General features: G+C 45.4%; 1 protein-coding gene across 2 annotated transcripts in view; it reads right to left on the minus strand.

The window, feature by feature from the left end:
- PRDM16 (PR/SET domain 16) overlaps positions 1 to 19,655 on the minus strand; it is a 317,495-nt gene that overhangs the window by 296,948 nt on the left and 892 nt on the right. The gene's annotated exons all lie outside the window — the stretch shown is intronic.

The following is a 19,655-nucleotide window of genomic DNA, read 5'->3' on the forward strand; positions in this document are numbered from 1 at the left end:
TGTTTCCTTTTCTTTTTAATATCATGTGTTCAAGAGGGACAATGCAAGAGGAAAGACCAGGACTTTCCCCAAAATGAGAGGGGAATGCAGCCCTTCTTAGCATCACATGTTGCTTATTCCACTCTGCCTGTGTATTTTCTTACATATTTTCACGATGCAAACCCTTCCCAACAGCAGCAGAAGACAACCCCAGCAGCGAAGAGCAGATAACCACGGCCCCACAGTGCAAACCCCCGCGGCACAGGGGATGCTCAGAGCCACTTGTGGGGAAGAGTTCAGCCAAGACAGAGGCTCCGATGCCCCCTGAACCAACCCACTGACTCTTCCCTGCTTCTCTCCTCAGGATCCCTGCTTGCTCTCTCTTCCTTGACCATCCTCAACACTGACAAAACCATTCTGCACTAAATTTGGACCAGGAAAGCCTAGAAGCAGCAAGCACACATGGCCCCTCAAAAGATGACTTTGGTTCAGAGTTGCTCCAGGCTGCAGGTTCAGGCTTTTCCTCTCCATCCATAACGGTCTGGCCATCTACAATGTTAATCCTGTGCAACGTTTATGGAACATTCCTCTCCTCCTCCTCCAAAGCAAGTGCAAATACTGTTTGGCAAAGAGGAACTACCCACAAGGAAAGAGTTCCTCAGAGCAGTTGCACTAGAACTTGAACTAACCATAACATAACACGTCTGAATAATACTGTGAAAAATATATAAAATATGTTATGGCATTAAAAGTTTAAACATCATAAATCTTCAGCGTGCTATTTACTAGGCTGAGAAGGTGATAGAAACAACATTCTGAAGTGGAATGAGAAAAGAAAAGAAAACGTAGCACGGAGGCCAGAGTGCAATGAAAGCCCCCAGGACCGGGCTAAAAAACTCAGCTTTGGAAGCAGCGTTGGCCTCGGCTTTGCACAGCCACAGCTGGGAGAATTCACCTCAGCACTGCGAACACACCTTCACAGCAAACTGCTTCCTTAGTGCTCTGGAAAAAGATTTTTAAGAAACTTACCAAAAGAGATTAGAATTTAGAAGATAAAAAAAAAAAGCAGGTCAGAATTAGCAGCAAAGGAAAAGAATATCACCAATAAAATGAGGTTCTCGAGGTGCCATCATGGTGCCCTGTTCCCTCCGTGCGGCTCAAGCACTCCATTGCAAACCAGTGGTTGTGAGGGGGGAGAGCATACAGAAAACGGAGATTAAAATTGACAGCTACAAGATTTGCTCTAGCATTTGCCAAATTTCAATACTAATTCACAGTTCAAGTTTAAATCCAAAAAGCCTTTTTGTCAATTTTCAAGTTGGAACCTCGCTGAAGTATTGGATTGGTTTGAGCTTCTTCCTACCTACATGGGTACTGATTTATTGCTTCAGGCTCTGCACTACATTTCAGCAAATAGAATATTTAAGTAGTTACTGTGAAAAATATTTAAACAGGCAACTGCAAATTTTGCAAACTGTCAGTCCAAACCATGGATAAGTTATCTGGAGGCTGTGAGTGCAGAGAAACAGGATTTCTTTTTTTGTTCTCTTGAGGGCTAGGGAGGATGCTTTTTTTCCCCTTTAGGGGATGGCTGCATATACAAACGTTCACCAAGAAATCAGCAAAAGCCTGACTTCTTTGCTCCTTGAACTGGTGATTTACAGGAAACCCTATAAGACTGTAAAATCGCTTTCTTCACAGAACTCCTGTTCCCTTAACTCCCTCAAACACTGTTTACCAGTCGAGCAAATTATAATTGGTATGAGAATGCTGTTAGGGATAAGAGCTGCACATACAAACCTAGAGATGGTCCCAAGCAGTGCGGCCACCCCAACATTTAGCTGCTGTTCACCTTGACACATTGTCCACACAGACAGAGCTTGGACTGGGACCGCAGACGACTCCTCATGCAAACTAACCTTATTTCAGTTATAATACAGAACAAATCCAATTTTCATCTCTAACTGTGAATTTTTCTAGCTTTTGTAGCTTCGAGTCAGCTCATTAACATTACTTAGACATCGTTTTTATAGTTGAATTATACTGTGTTTATACTGTGGAATTCCATTACTTAATTGCTTCACTACTGGAAGTTTCAGTGGGGTTCTCATTTTTCGCATAAATCTTGAGAATAAACATGTTTCTGTATTTCTCTTACTTAATTAAGTGCATATTTCATAAAAATAGCCAACATAGACAAATTAAGCAAGGCATCATTTGTTTAATCAAATGGGAAACTCACGCCGCATGTAAATGGGGAAACCTCAAAAGCTGTGGCATTTGCTTCCGGTAACTGCCAGAGCCCAGGGATTCCTCCAGACTATCCAAAACCCGTCCAGCCTACAAATAAAAATGCGCTGGGAATCACTCACGCAGTGTTCTCACAGCAAAGACAGCCCCAACGCATATAAAACCGTGAACCAGGTCCCTGCAGGACCCCAGGGAGTAGTGTGGGTGCATGGATGCGACACCCATAGCGTAAAGGGGGGAAGGAAGCCGTGCGTGGCCGGTCCCTCCGCCTCCTGCCAAGGACAATCATATCAGCAGATTGTGTCACATCAAGCGACCCTAACGTGGAACACGACTGACGCATCTCTCCCAGGAAATCGGCTCTGGGTCCAGTTTGGGTTTGTTTTCTTCAGGCTTTTATCTAGAAAAAGTGTAGAAGTTCCATGTAGATCACTGCAGCAATGGGGTTTGGGGGTGTTTTTTTTTGTTTTTTTTCCCCTGTATGTAGCAAAATTAGTATGTAGCCAAGTGACTCTGGGTGACAGGGCTTTAATAAAAATCCATCAGTAGCACACAGGGACAACAGTCCAGCACTTTCCCTCTCCTAGTGTGGAAACAGCAAGCAGAAGAGACATTCTTGCAATGAAGGAGAGAAGCAAGAAGTGAAATTGAGAAATAACAGGAATAAGTGCCGAGTTTTAGGTCAATGGTGGGATTATTTTTTTCTTTCAACAGTTTCCTTCCTCCTCTGTACAGAAGTTTTCACAACTAAATATGTTTGGTTTGAAGCATAACAAGGAATAAAATAGTGCCTTACAATTAATAATTACTAAAATGTTAACAGCTATTTTGCATGATGTAAGCTAAGGAAAAGAGACATACACTTAAACATTTGTTCCCCCCAGAATAAGATCTCGTCTCATTCTAACCATGCATTCGTTTTAATTCTAACTTCTCTTCTTACATATCTTTACCATGTGTAGGTCAAGGTATAGGGATAGAATTTGGGCTTTTTCTGCAACTGCAAAATAACTCTCAGAATTCACTTCCTCTGCAGACAAACTGTTTTGCTTTTTAAAGCTGGTATCTGTTGTCATTCCAGCTGTCCCTTTTCTACAGGGCCAGTTAGGTACTGTGTATTTATCGCATAGTGCAAGTCCACTCCATAGCAGCCCAAGAGACCCTTTCCAAAATTCCAACACTTGACTTGCAAGAACTCCTTTTGCCAGAAACAGCTCCTACAATAATTGTGTAGACAGAACTCATTCAGAAGGAACCTCTAAAATAAAGATGCTTTCCTTGAATGAGCAGTGAGCACCAAACCAGGAGGCCTTTGCAGCTCGTTATCCCAGAGGCGGCACCATCACGGATACAGCTGCCCTGTCCTTACAGGAATTATGCCTTGCGAGTCAGCGCCATGTGCTTAGAGTTAACAAACACGTTTACTGAAAGATCCTATTTTGAGCAACCTTTTACTCAAACATCAAAACTGTTTAGAAATTATCACCTGTCTTGGCAGAGCAGCAGTAGCTAAACAATGCAGGCATCTGGATTCTGCGTTTTGGTCAGCCTTAGTGGCTGGCATTGAACGTCAGCCCCACTCATCGCTCTCTGAAACACCGCCAGATTCTTACTTCCTAAATGAAACCTGCCCGAACAGTGACATTCCATTTCACTGGAGTCCTGGAGGAATCCGGTGATTTATGGAAACCAGTTACTCACACTTGAAGCCTGGGCTAAATAATCATCAATAATTTATCAATATTTTTAATATGACACTATGGACTCTGATTTTTCTTCCGCAGAGACATCTGTCACACCATAAATAACCTCCCTACTACACCAGAGATCTGTCTGCTGGACCGACCTCTGAAGTAAAGCCCTGCTCAATCTGGCCAGTGCTGCCAGCAGCAGCAGCAGCTCGCTACGTGGGTTTGCAGTGGGTCAGGAAAACATCGAGTGGGAAGGCTGGATGGAGGCAGGTACCTTCACTAGACACTTTCAGGTGTCAGGCAACACAGCACAGAAAGAACCAAGAGTATCTATCTTTTGGACCTTCCTTTGATAACAAGAGCTTCTGGAGGCACGCACTTGTCAAGATACGCCTTTCTTCTCAGTAGCTCCGTGGTTTGCCTGTAGCGCAGGTCACTTGCCTGAGCAGATGAAGAACGCCTCATCCCAACCACAGCTCGCACGGGCTGGCTCAGCTGCCCAGCGACAGCTTCATTTGTGAACCACCTTCTCCAGGTACCATGGCTTGACAGGAATGAATACCCTGGTTTAACTAAGACAGCATCGGAAAGGACTCGATCGTACAGACAGGTGCCTCAAACAGCAGTTGTTCTAGTCTTAATATTTAGGTGCTACAATGCTTGTAGCAAAGGATTGAAGCATTTCCATTTCACCACAGGAGAGAAAGATGAAGAGGAATAGTGATGTTCTTGAAGTGTTTGTCTTAACAAGTACCAGTTCTCAGTTGCAGGGGACAAAACTAAAAGGCAATTTGACCCACTGAAATAACGGCTGTAGTCTGAAGGGAATGCAAAGCCTGGTACCTCTCCCATAGAGATACACAAGATTCTGTTGATTTTTTCCTTTTCTGAATGCAAGCGAGAAGTTGTTCCTCCCACAGCCCAGTGCAGCATGAACTGTGAGATCAGCACTTACTTGTACCACGTGTTTCCGTGTGCAAGCTGGAGTATGACAACCAAAATTATTGCAATTTTTAAGGGATTAGAAATGAAAATAGCAATTCTAGATGACAGAAAAAATGGTTTCACTTTGATCAAAGTGACCTAGCTCACGCATTTCAGAACTCAAGTCTGATTTTTAGATGTGTATTTAGTTTTAAGACTGCAGCTAGCAGTGAGAACAAACAATCCTGGATCTCCCAGGCACAGTTTGGGGGGGGGGGGGGTCTAAGGTCACAACAATTTCAGTTGCATTTGAAAATGGCCAGTGCTTCCCAACACAACTTCACACTGTTTAAAACATAAACCAGCAATAGATTTTGGAAGTCAAATAAGAAAGGGTAGTGAAAGATTTGGGGGGGAAAAAAAAAAAGTTTATGTAATGCAGAGAAAAATGTATACATAAAATCGCTATTTTGAGAGCAGTGCCTTTTTCTCCTTTCCCTCTCTTATCTTTATTCTACCGGCTCCCTTGAGAGCAAGAAGTAGGCAGGTGGGAGAACAGAGGACCATAAGTTCGGGCTCCATCACAAAAATGTTTCCCTACAAGCATAACTTTACCCTTGTAAATAACGCCGCTTGCTCTGAAAGACACATTTGCTGAGGAGTTCAGGACAGGAATTGAAACTGCAGTCACCCAGACATTCTTCCTAGCTCCTCCAGCGTGGGTATTCCATTACAGACATTGTCCCAGCACCTCCCATCCCACAGGAAAAGGGGGATTCCTCATTTTAAACTCTCCGCTTACCTCCAACACATCATGTTTACCATCATTAGCCTACCTGCAGGACACTGAAGGCAGAAAACCTGATCTGAAGCGCCTCTTCGTCTATTTCTGATACTAAAACCTTTTCCTTTGGCTCCAACACCTTGCATTAAAAATTTCGCTCTTCATCAGCTGTAGTCACAAAATCTAATACACTAATTAAAGTAATTAATGTGGTGAATTTTTGGCCCACAGTACTGAAAGTGATAGAAGGCAATACAACGAACCAGCAGACACACTGGTGAGTTTTTCCCTTTCTTGACAAAACAGAAACCAGACAAAATCATGACCAAGACAGTTCCCAGGCAGGTGAATCCGCAGGAGGAGCGGACTGGGGTGCCTCTCGACTCTCCTGCCCTGCCGCTTACAGCGGATCACGGCTTGGCCCACCATCTCCCCTCGTTAGCTCTCGGGATATAATCACCCTTGCACTAGCCACCTTTCCAAGTTGGAAATGAAACACCGGAGTACCGTATTTCAAGCTGGATGCCAACATGCCAACTCCAGTATCTTACTCCTAAGTAACAGGAGTTTTGCACCTTGCTGTAATGGCGTATTCTACTTTTAATGTATGTTTTGCCTCACTAAGATATGATTTTAAATGGACTTAAAGGCATCAGGAATTGGGACAGTAAAAACTCTAATGCTTCCAAATTTAGCTCACGCGTTCTTACTCGTATCTACAATATGAAGTCTTCTCCTGCATCCAAAAGCAAGGGGGGGTTACATTCCTTAAGTGTTTTTCTGCAACTGGAAGGAGTTTTTTACAGCAGGCTACCTTAAAGATCCAGGGATGTCATTTGGCCTCAGAAAAGAGTCACTTCTGTATGAGTGCCACGATGTCTGGAGGAGTCCCTAACCGACCTTTACCAATGGAACATTACTACACAGCACGTTTTAAAGGGAACATGACATACAAGAAAACTTTCACTTCCAGCAGGCTGGGTTGTGTCCTACACACCTGCACGGTGAGCAGTGCCGCACAGCAGTGCGGGGGGGTTTAGTCCTGGCTGGCACAGGACTGCAATGAAACACTGATACTTCTTGTAAACCCCAAAACGTTTAACATGCTGGCAGAGAGGTGCCTTTAATCTCATTTCACATGTAAAGTCCTCTCCCCTTGAAAAAAAAGCTCTTCGTCCTACAGAAACCATCCGCAGTGCGTAAACTAGCCAGTGGCCATGGCTTTCAAAGCAAACCCCGAAGTATTATTCCATTTTCCGCTGAATAAAAGTATTGAGGTTTCTTTGTCAGAGCAAAGCGAGGCTGGATTCCTTTATCCCCCTGCCCTTTCCGCTCACAATGCCATACTCTGTTTGGTGGGCCAAGGAGGGGAGTCTCCCAAGAGATCCCAACAGGATTCAGTCTGCTGGTAATGGACTCCTAATAGTTGCTAGAACCATCAGCCTCCTCCACAGTTCTCTTTGAACGAGGGTAGTCTGTCAGGAGAGGGAAGCAATTTAAAACCACTGGTAAAGAGAGAGCTTAGGTAGGGAAAAAAGAATGATTTCTTATCAAAGCTGCCAGGAGAGAAGCCCCAGGTGGTACGGCAGAGGGGGATCCCAAACACCAACCGCCAGCCCAGCATTAGCAGATGAGACTCAGTAACCAACAGCAGCTTTTAGCAGCTCAGCCCAGCCCTCAGAGGGTGGCGATTAACGCCTCTGCTGCAGGCAAGGGGAGGACAGAAACCAGCGCCCTGGGAGGTTTGCGGTGCCGGCATTGCTCCGAAGCAAGACCCGCAGGTTGTTAGCCATCCGACCCAAACCTGACGCTTCAGAAGAGTCTGCTCAGAGAACACTCATGTCTGATACATGTACGTACATGTGTGAGGAGACCAGAGAGTAGGAAGCCATGAGAACACGTGGCGTGCTCAGCCTTTAGACGCGAGCACTGACAGAGTTCTGTAACCCTGCTGGGGCCGATCTCTCGACACAAAGAGGATGGGCACAGCAGACTGACTTTTGGAATGATTTTTCAGATTGGCTCTGTTGCTGGGCCATATCAGAGAGGTGGGTCAGCCCCTAAGAACTGCCCCGTTCTATTTCATTTCTCATCTTAAGCGAAACTGAATTCTCAGTTCCCTACTTTTCTATGAAGAATCAAAGCAGTTTGTGTAAGAAACAAGCAAAGTTCTGGAAATAAAGCATGCTGTCAGGCAAAGAAACAAAAGGATCTGCTTTCACCAAAAGCTGTGATGTACAAACACCTACATGCAGAGATAAATTCTAAAGCATTGTTTTGGGACAGGAAACATCCCAGACTTCAGTACATACAATTTAGAGTTCTTCCAATACCTTTAAGTGCGTGGGGAGAAACGTAATCTGTTTTGATAACTCTTTACATTAAACAGTGATAAATAATTAAATATGTTTAACTGTTTCATTAACTAAAGATAGATTGAGAGGGCTCCATAGATAGAATATACATCAAAAAGATTAAGGCTGGCTATAAATTCCCCTGATGTTTTATGACACCATTTGTATTCTGTCACTCACTAGCTTTATGTATAGTCCAAGCTGTGAACTGAATACCCCATTCAGAAAGCCACTCACTCTGCATGTTATTGCAATTTAATATTTTCACACACAGACACATCATTATCTTGGAACCTGACACTGCAAGGAGAATTCAGTAATTTTTCAAGAGTGTTTTTTTTTTTTGTTCAAATGTGAGCACTGAGGCACAAGACTGATCTAAATGACCACTCTTCCAATATTTAGTCCCTAGACAGACAGATGAGTGGGTAGATATTCATCTGTGTTTCCAGGGATTCTTCTCATTTCAAACATGTATGATGTGATTTCACTGAAAGAACTGAAAAGAAAGATTAAGAATCTATCATTAACAAGAAGATTACCCATTACATAGTTACAGATTGCGACTGAACTAGATTTTTTATATATTTATATATATATATATGCGCGCGTGTGTGTATACATATATATATATATATATAGACAGGGAAGCTCTCAAAGTTGTCCCTTCAGTCTTCAATTACTGAAATGTGGCTATGGAATGAGATTATTCCAGTTATGCTAGGAAGAAGCACTGAACATACATTCATCTAGGCTGTTTGAGAAGATTCAGGCATCTAGCTCCTCAAATTACAGGTTAAAACCACCTATTTGTTTATCAATATTTTAAAAGTGAGGTCACATCAGAAGAAGGACTTTAGAAGCAGAGACAAAGGCACAACTGATTTCATCCATGGAAATAAGTATATCTTATACCAGACCCTTGGTAGCTAATCATTAACGAGCATTACATCCAAACTCAGATATAAGAAAAAAATCCTTGTATGCAAATAGCATTGATGTTCCAAAGAGTTCAGTGCCTTGAGGGCCTGCTCCAAAGTCCAGTGGAGTCAATGGAAGGCCTACCATGAACTTCAGCAGGTTTCGGGTTCTGAGCAGTAAGGCTGCAAGGCTGCTTTTTGCGAGTAAATGTCTGGCCGTGGCGAAGGTTCCCTCAGACAGCGATCAGCTAGGCAAGGTTAAGGGGAAACTTCCGCTGTGGAATTTGCGTTTCCTGGTCAGAGTTAGCCTCTATTTGCCCTAAGTTGTGCCCTCAGCATTTCCATTAGGAAAGAAAGGAGGGTTCCAAACCAAAGCAACGCTCCAGAAATCTTCCATAGGTTGTTTCCTTCTCTCCCCTCACCTCATTTATTAAAGCACTGGCTTCTCCAGTAAACGACGGGGGAAGTCTCTGGGCACAGAGAGTGGGTAGGAGCATGTCTGAGCTCTGTGCTGTGATCTAGGCTGAGTTACTGACCCACGAGAACCTCCGCTTCCCCAGACAAGCCAAGCAGGTGCTTCCTTCCACCGCTTGGACAGAGAATTCACCAATATAATGGGAGTCAACCCAATAGCACGGCTGTAGACATACAGAAGAGATGCTTAATAGAATTAATGCTGTGGCGGAGACATTTCTCTGGTTAGCGCCTCGACTTGTTTCAGACTGCTAAACAACAATACTTTGGAGAAAAAAAAAACCAAACAGTTACTGTCCATTGGGTAAAAATAGATTTATAGATAGGTGTTAAATGCTGGCTCCTTTTCCTGATCTACTGGAACAGACAGCACTATTACATAAATCAATATTTAGCTGGGGTATCGACTCCCAGATCGTACAAGAAACTTTCTGGTTATGGCTAGAGGCTACGCGCGTGACTACTGGCACCAAGCCTCTGCTCTTTCAGGACGCAGAGGTCTACACAGTAACTGAAGAATGACACAAAAAATGCTCTTTTATCTGAAGAGGGAGTTAAAAAGTAATACATAAGCTTAAAAAGGAAATGAAATAGATACAGATGTTAAAGGCCTACATGTTTTAAAGTATCAACCACCTGGCTGCTTGTCTGAACAGTTAGAGAATCCAGAAGTGACTTTTCTGAGGCATATTTAACAGGTTGGTATCTATTTTGCTTCACAGGTACACGCTTTTTAATAGAAATAATCGTAACACTCCCTTCCCATCCAATAAACAGTTTGAAGAGGCACTAGAATTTACCTCAAGGGCCTTAACTGCACAGATATTCTACATGCCTGGAAAACCATGCATCTCCTCTGGTCTGAGGAAGCACCAGCAGCTCCGCAGGCATTTCCTCGAGACGACCCATGAAGTTCACCCAGATTCCCTGAAGGGTCACCTTCAGCCACTGGTAAAATCCCTGCTTCAGAGACACCATCGCGAACAGAAGACGAAGAACCAACTTCTATTCTGAACTTTATCTGGATAAATACTTGAAGAGTATCCTAGCAGGAAGAATTTAAGAACTCCCAAAGTAGCAAAGATCTGGTTTTTATTCATTATATATGGGATATACGAGCAGAATTGTTTCTGAGCAGAGGGCTTTTCAAAGTTCTCCATGAGGTATCAACTGCGTTTTAAATATGACTATTGTGCCATGTAGGGATTTAAGTTTATTGTATTCCTATGTGATAATTCTAAAATAAAATGTATGATCACTTGCAAGTTGTGCATGTTCTTTATTTTACATTTATGTAATAAAATATAAAATGAAAACAGTCCTTTTCTATAAACAGAAAAAAATGGTAAAGCAATTTTATACTACATGAACTTCAAGCACAGCCATTTAAAAATTAATTTACATGATTGAGCCCAAAAGGTCCATTCACTGTGAAATATAAAACACTAAATACTATCCTGAAAGGAAAGAAAATGCCAGACTACATGTAAACAAAAGCATTTTTTATAAGCATCTGAGACTGAATAAGATATTTTTAGCTCAATCTGAAACTTGTGAAAAAAAAAATCTGATCCAGTAAATTTAGCAAAAACATCCCAACGACCTCAGTGGGAACAAAACACGAAGATCATTAACGAGACGTTTATCTAAAAATCAAAGGCAGGTATGCATATCCCTCCCATTTTACAGATGAAGTAGTTGAGGGTAAATTATTTGCTTAAGCTAGTAAAGTTTATTCATCAGCTTAGCAAAAAAAAAAAAAAAAAAAATATATATATATAATTCCTGTCTTTTCTGCATCCCAGACCAATCTCTGATCGACTAATCTTGTTTCAACATGCTCAAAGTTTGGTGGTTTTTTTGGTTTAGCAATAGCAGCGCAGGGCTCCACCCCCAGTTCCACTGCTGCACAATTCCACTTTTCCGTGTTCTGAGCAGAACTTCACATCCAACTTTCCATGTTTCCCCACAGCCAGCGAATCAGACACTCAAAGCACAATAACGCTGGGCTGAGAGAATAAATAGGTGTGCTAAATATAGCCTTTACGCAGGAGACCGGTTCCTGGCGTAGGGTTGGCCTGAGCCTCAGGTGAAGCTGCTCTGCGCGGGAGGCTTATGTAGCCAGGAGGGAAAAGTCTCCTTCTTCCCCCGTCCTGCCGCTTCCCCCCGGCCGCCCGCGCAGCCCAGGAGCAGGGCTGGGCTCTCCGGCCACCCCTGCCACAAGCCAAAACGCCGTCACGGTCCCATTCCCACCCGTGCTGTGCAGTTCACTGGCACCACCTCCGCCTCCCTCCAGACCCAGTTGCTCCTCAGCCTGACTGGGGAAATCGCGTTTACCTTCCTTAGTCCCCCTGAGGTGGTTTTCTACCCAGTAGAAGAAATAAAGCTTATGCTGTTTTTTATTTCCCCTGTAATACCAATAAAACAATAACTCGATATCACTTCTAACAAAACACCGCTGCTATAAAGTTAAAGATATGGAAAAGAAAATTAACTACTGTTTATGACAGCAGTGGAAGGGGAAAAATAAATAAATAAAAGCACAATGCGTGCAAGGGAACAGATGGCTTATGTCCAGCATGGCCCATCTTCTGTATATTACTTCTTTGGAAAGGAAGTCCATGCCACTTCAGAAAATAGCAATCTGTCTAAAATATGCTCAGGGTATATAATTGATCATTCCGTAAGTTAAGGGGGAAAAAAAAAAAAAAAAAAAAAAACAAACACGCAAGCTACATTTCTCCACCAGAGAGATCTGGTGGAGACGCTAAAAGTGAATCCCCTTAAACCAGCTATATACCAATATTTGTATATTTTATGCACATACAGACAAAATCTCTTGGGTCATGTCCTCAGCTGGTGAAAATTAGTTTCATCAATGTTGATACTGATTTACATGAGTTGAGGATCTGGCCTCATTTAAAAAAAAAAAAATCCTGAATGTTGTCAGTTTAACCCCAGTTTCCACAGAAGAGAATTAGGCACGCGTGTTCTGCTCAGTGTTATTCACTGATTATACATGCATCTTAAACCAACGCTGTGTGCACTTACACATGAAAGATATATGTATTAACAAAAACAAAGAACGGTTTTGCGGCTAAATCGTGGTATCTGAAAAATACCTTGCCTAATGAAGTGCAGGAAATGGAGCTGTGAGCCAGATAAAGTGCCAGGTTCTGCCCCCGGCTCCGGGTCGAAGTCCTGCGGAGCAGCTCTGCATTGCTGAGCACAGGTTTATCTGGCCCTTCCCGCAACCTCACGGAGTCACACCAGAAATCTCTTCTCGGGAGCACACCAGGAGAGGGATGTATGCACCCTCCCCTCTCTCAGAAGACCAGAGAAATACTCAGAATTACTTTACGTGCTACCTGGTGTGCAACATCTTAAAGAAAAGCTAGTAGAGAGGGGAGGTGGTGTTTGAAATGATGCTGAATTTCATTATGTTCTTAGTCTCCACTTCTAGGAGAAAAAAAAAAATAAAAATAAAAAAATCTGTTCCTTGCACTTCCCTTACAAAAAGATAGGCTTGCAAACTGCTACAAGAAAATTCATTTTAAAAAAATACACAGGGAAGTGCGCGTCAGTCAGCGCTAACAGTGCATCTTCAAACAGGGAGCCTCAGACAGACAGGCGTGGATTTTCTACAGGGGAAGCAACCTATGAATCGTTCAATAAAACGTACGTGCGATAATGAATAGCCAGCCTTCTTTGGTGGTGATAAGATATTTTAACTAAAAACATCAGGGCATGTTTAAAAAATGATTACAAATTATTTTAACAGTGTATTTGCAGAGGGTTATAAAAACAGCTATAATATTTTTGTCTTGGATTCTAGAATTACCAGTGTGACAGCTAGCGCAGTAATGATTTGTTTCAAATGCCAGTGTTTAAGCTGTATAAAGCTGATTTTATACATTTTTCCAGTAGGCCGCATTGTAGTTAATGAAATTAAACACACCAATCGCATTTGTCCCCAGGGGATGAGGAACTGAACACGCCACTGGTTTATTTTTTTATTAAAATAAATTGCAGCCAGCAAGATGGACTAATTGCATACAGAATTGAAAAAGAAACATTCCATTGATATAATTAAGCCAATTTTCATGGACAAAAATAGTTATAGTGGATATAAAATAAGCAGAGTATTCACTGCAGTTTGACTTCTCCCCACCCTCTCTATTTTGCACAGAACATTAACTATTAAACAAATATGTATCTCAAACGGGCTGACAGCGTTATCTAGCAATGATGGCTAAATTGATCCCAATAACCGACGCCGGCGCATTGTGTCTCATAGCTTTGGTGAGGAGTTCATCAGCCAAAAAATAAAAATAAAAATAAAAAAAAAAACAGGCCAGCAAAAAACCTACCACAGCGAAATATTACCTTAAAACAAAACACCTGAAAGATGTAAAACTATCAAGACAAAAGTAAATCACCACCCAGTTTATTTTGGTCTGACATTTCACCCCAAAAGCTTGAGCAGTCACTTTTTTGGAGAGCTGTGGCCAGCCTCCCCCAGTTTTGTCCGTAGTATTACGAAAAGCAAGCAGCTAAGAGAAGATGAAGTCTTTCCACACCAGCTCAACAGAGACCAAGATTTACCGTGATAGCAGCATTATTCTGTGGCCTACTGGAAATAATTTGGCTGTCTCAGCCCATTTTCAGCTGGAAAGTGTCTCCCCTAGAGAACCAGCGGCCTTGTTTGCAGTACAAAAGTGGGTTCAGTGGCACCAGAAAATGCCTCACGGACTTGCTGTCGCAAAGCACACCTTTGGGGTGACACGATGAAAGCTCGTCTGAGCAGAAACTTTCCTTTCTCCCACTGTCCTGCACACCAAGCGACTGCGAATTGGTACCTTGGCACAGAGCAGCACTTTACTCCGTGGAAAAGGAGTCCAGATTCCAGCCCTACCTAGCGATGTTAAGCACACATCATGACCCTTACCACAGGGAAATTTCTTCCCAATTACAAAAAAAAAAGCAAGCTGCTTATTCAGGTTATGAGCCTTCAGAAGCACGAAGAAGTACACTTATTCCAGGGATGAGAGTCATATTTCATTTTTATTAGCAAAGAGGGCCACATCATTCACTGAATGAAGCAAAGGAAAAAAAACTCTTCGGGACAGGGACACTCTGTTACAGATTTGGACGCTACATAATGCACAACCTACTGCAATAAAAATAAAAATAAACAGCCCATGAGTAGGTAGCGGTGATGCATGAAAATCCATTAAGAAAATAAAAGAAATAATAAGGTCATAGATCTTTTCCACTACGACATCACTGACCTGAAATTCCTCCAGAAAAAAAAAAAAAGGGGGGGGACATATTTAAGATCAGAAAACACAGCAGTAATTTTGGTGTGGAATGCTGTGGAGTACTGACATATCAACAGGCTGTTATCCAGAGAGTGGAAACAAATGTGTTTGCACATATCCTTCAGATGGCTCCGTTCTCAGCTGCAGATGGACGCTGTGTGTACATGCATTTATTGATAGGCTGGTTACTTACCCCTGCAGGATTAAAAATATCTTTCGGGAAACAGGCACGAGAAAAATCATTATTCAGCTAAGATTTTCATCCTTTCAGTTAGCATTCAGAATTGTGTGAGTTTATCATTCAAATAATCTCTAACTGGAAAAAAATAAACATATCCAGTAGTAGCGGGAGAGCCATCAAGTTGTAGAAACAAAGCATGAGCTTGCCCTGGCCCACAGAGAGCACACACGGTCTTACGTGCCATCGGCCTTGCACTGCAGGAAAGGCCTAGATTGTAAATGTAGATTTACATTTTGTTCCAATAAACAATTTCTCACACTAAGTTTACTGCAACAGGAAGGAAAAAAAAAATAGAGCAAATGTAAATTTTACAGTCAGAAGGGCAAAAGCATGTCTGGAAAACGGGGGCTCTTTTCCTGATCCCGTCACCAGGAGCGGGCAGGGATCCTCTGGCAGGGCATCGCCCATGCTGCCTCCGCTTCCCCGGCTCTGCCCCGGGACGTACGCCTTCCCTGCCATCAGGGTGGCTCTGAGCCTTACCGCAGCAGTGTTGGCAAATCTCTTTAGGCCTTTGTCTTGGAAGCACTACATTAAATAGCACAGAGCTTTTGTAAAATATATAAGCTGTAATAATCATAGCTGTAATAACAATAATAATGCTTTTCACTCAATAGGGCCTTTCCTTCTGAGAATCTTGGGGTGCTTTACAAAACACGACCGAACGCAGCCATGCCGCAGAAGGACGATTCCCTCAAGCAGAAGATTCCCTTGTCACTCACTCCAGGCATTCCAGTTCAGCCGAGGCCGGCCGGCGCAGGTGTAACACCCGTGCCGCAGCCCGGCTGGAGCCTTCCTCCAGCGCTGGCCACGCAGCGCTTACACCCGACGGAGGACCTGGAGTATTATTACAGCGAGCAGCAGATGAATTACACTGCTCCCGTGTCGTGAAATCCTAGCTCCCACATTGCGTTTTGCCCAGAAGCGCGTGGAGATTGTGCGCGGTTCAGGTACGCCAGGCTGTCTCCCATTTGATAATTCAGAATCCTGCCCATTTCAAAGTCTTATTATACCAGCAACGTGTGACAGAGCACCAGATCGTGTCTGTGTGCTGAACGGAAGAGCAGCTCTTTGCTCTTTCTGACCTCAGTGTCTTCCCCAGGTATTTTTAATAGCAACCCTTAGAAATATGCTTGTTTTAATTTTTCCCCTTAGTTCATTAAAGATCTAATTGGCTATTGCTGAACTTGACCTTATACTGCAGTTCAAATACCAAGTCTAAAAATAAGGCAGCTTTATTTGCTGTTAAAGTTTTTAAAATACAAGTCACAATTTCTGCACATAACATACTGGCTCAGGATCGCGCGGTACCTGTGATTTTACTGTGTTGCAAGACCTTTGTATGTGCACTGTCAGCTCAACAGACACATACATCTGCACAGACACGTCCTGCATCCGCACGGCGTTTTTATAGGACACGGGAATTTAGTGAAATGGGAATATTGTACCATTCTTTGATGCCCTTGATAAAGTTACGTTTATACACGCGCACACCAGTGCCCTGCGCTGCAAACACAGCACACCATGCAAACGCTTCGCACACCGGCTGCACGGACACCCGCAAGCACTGCCGCTACCACAGGCCAAAATTCAGTCCCCGGTTTGTGTCGCCTTTGGCACTTTAGCACCCTGAACCTGCTAGCCCGCGGGCAAGCTCCGCGTCAGCCACCCGAGCCATTCCTCCCGGTTCTTCCCGGGACAAGAGAGAGGAAGCGCTTTGCAGTAGTTCCCTCTGCAGTTCGCAAATAAATCATGTGGGTAAACTAATAAATTATATTTGTAGAATTTGGATCTATATTTTTTTTAAGATTAAACGGATCTTAAACCCCTTGGTAATTTTGGTTGAAGCGCTAATTGCGCATCACATTCAGTAGCGGATCCCCCCCTCACTGAACAAACCCGGGGGAGGCCGAACAGACCCCGCTGCTGGCCGCCCGGCTTGGCGAGCGTCCGGCCACCGAGGGAACGGCCCCGGGGCGGCTTCTCCCTGTCCTGCCCGGGGCTGCTTTCTCCGTTAGCATCAGGGTCCCGGGGAGCCGGGTAGGGATAGGGCAGAAGAAGGCGGAGGGGGGGGCAGAAAAAAAAACAAACAAAAAAAAAACCACACACCAAAAAACCCCAACGAAAAGCGTGATACGCGTCCGCCCGCCGTGCGCTGCGGCGTCGGACCCAGCCGCACGCCGAGAAGCGGAGCGGGGACCCCGGCCCCTGCGCTCGCTGGTCCTTTTCCCCCCACTGTCTCGTTAACTTTAATTAAAAAAAAAAAAAAAATTTAGGGGCGAGGGGCAGCCCCCAGGCGCGGGCCAGGGGCTTGGGCTGGGTGCCGCTCCCTGCAGCGCTCAGCCCGGCCAGCGTCTCCCAGCGCGAATGTTTGGTCAGAACCCGCGACCCACCCCGGTACCCACCGGGCACCCAGCCCCGTGCGGTTCGGAGTTTATATTTGTGCTCCGCAACCGTAATTCGGGGATTTCGGAATGGAACGAATTCACCTCAAACGAGCAGCGCCCGGCTCGTTTATTTGCCGCTTCATGAGCGGAACGGGAACCGTCAGCTGTTGTGGAAGCTTCTCCCTGGCCACCAATATTTTATTTTCTTGCCGAAGGACGGGGCCCTCTCCTACCTGCCCCGGCTCGGAGCCCTCCAGGGCTACCGGCCCGCTGGCCAAAACCGCCGGGCACCGTTCACCCGCGGGGCTGCCGCCCCTCCTCGACCCCATCACTCCGGCTCCGGCCCCAGGGGCGAGGGGCAAAGCGAGAGCGGTCCCCGGCTCCGGCCCACCCCCGCCTTGCTCCTGGACACTCGGATTAAAACTCCCGAGAATTCCCCTTCCCCCCTCCCCAGCCCTGTGCGGTTCCCCCCCTTCCCAAGTCAGGTAACAGAACCGAATTCCCAGCGGAGCCTCACGTCTGCTTAAAATATTGCCCAAAGAGATGAATTCTGCAGCGTCAGGCTCTGATGCCCCGCACGCCGCCTGTGCGTGGCCTCACCCGGGGCAGGGACCCGCGGGGGCTTCGTGCGGTGCCTTGCCCGTGTAAACGCAAAACCCGCACGCCCGTATCCGCGTTTAACCTGTTTTGCAAATAAATACTCCTGGGATATTGAAACCTTAGCTTTGAACTACTGTTTGGAACCGTGATCCCTAAAAAATCCTCGGCTGAAACCCCATAAACCGTTGGGCCTTGTATTGCGTTCAACACCTGATTTTAATCAGACCTTAGCTTTCCGCACAGACACGGCTGCTGCTGCGGGAGGGAACCGGTCGCTTCCCGGCACCGGGGGCCCGGCTCATCTACCTGGCACCTAAAATATTCAGGCACTGGAAACCTCTTCGGTCCTTCAGCTGCGGAAGCTTTGCTCACCGCTACCGAGCCGGGAGAGCACGGGGGATCGCACCCGCAGCGAAAGGCGTGTGAGCACCGCACACCCGGGCACGCATCTGTAGAAAAACCGGGATCCTGCATTGCACACCCGTACGGGCACACATCTGGAAAAAAAAAAAAAAAAAAAAAAAAAAAAAACCAACAAAAACCCGAGATTCTGCGTTGCACACAAAACCCAGGATCCTGCATTGCACACATCTGTAAAAACCCAGGACCTTCACTGCACACCCGTACAGGCACACATCTGCAAAAAAAACCGAGATCCTGCATTGGACACATCTGTAAAAACTCGGGATCCTGCACTGCACACGCGAGCACACATCTGTAAAAGCCCGCACCCTGCGCTGCACACCCGTACGGGCACACGTCTGCAAAAACCCGGTGCCTTTTACAGAAGCAAAAAGAAGAGAAGGGGGAAAAAAAAAAAAAAAAAAAAAAAAAAAGAGAGAATAGAAATATTCCACTCTAGTCCACCTCGCTTTCACAGCCAAGCGAGCTCTGAAAATTACTCTTCTCCTTAACAATTTAAAACAATAAGTGATGACTTTTAAAAAAAGTTATTATTTGAACGGGGGCGTTTAAAGCGTGTGTTTATTGAAAAAACCAAGCAGGATTAGCTGAAGGAGCCCTTCCCGAGCGGAGTGACCGGGACGCGCCGGCAGCGCTGCCCACGCCGTGAGCCGTGCCCACGGACGCGCGAGGCTGTGAGGTGCGGCCACGGACAGGGAACCCCCGGCCTCGGGGCCGGTTTGGGGGTACAGGGGCGGCCGGCGCTCGGGCTGAAGTAGAAGGGAGCTCCGAATAACGAACTGCGAGTGCGGAACAAACCCGGGAGCCCACGCATGAGCGCGCTGCCCGGTGCCCGCGCCCCCGGGTTTGAAGCTACGCCCGGAATTTCACCCAAAGCGGAGTTTGCCGGGGGGCTCCGGCTGCCCCTCACCTGAGCAGCACCCCCCCCCCCCCACGAGCTGCCGCGACCCGCGTGGGGCCGTTTCCACGAGGGGGGGACGCGAGGGGGTGGGCTCCGCACCGCCTCCCCCGCCAGCTCCCAGCCCGGCCGGGAGCCTCTTTGCGAAAATCGCCGGAATTGAACCCAAACCGGCGCCGCCGCTCTCCGGACCTTGCCGCGGGCGCTACGAGCGGAGCTCCCGGCAGCCTCCCGCTACCCCGCACAGAGCCAGAGCGAAACAGAAACTAAATAATAACAAATATTATTATTATAATAATCAATAGTAGAGAAAGACAGCGAGACTGTCCGGGCACTCCGCAGCACCGAGCCCGAGTTCATCGGCGAGGAAACAGACGAAGAATTTCCGAGCGGACCCTACGGAGCGGGGCAG

The sequence above is a fragment of the Chlamydotis macqueenii genome, chromosome 21 (assembly GCF_036417535.1).
Source record: "Chlamydotis macqueenii isolate bChlMac1 chromosome 21, bChlMac1.mat, whole genome shotgun sequence".
Lineage (NCBI taxonomy): Eukaryota > Metazoa > Chordata > Aves > Otidiformes > Otididae > Chlamydotis > Chlamydotis macqueenii.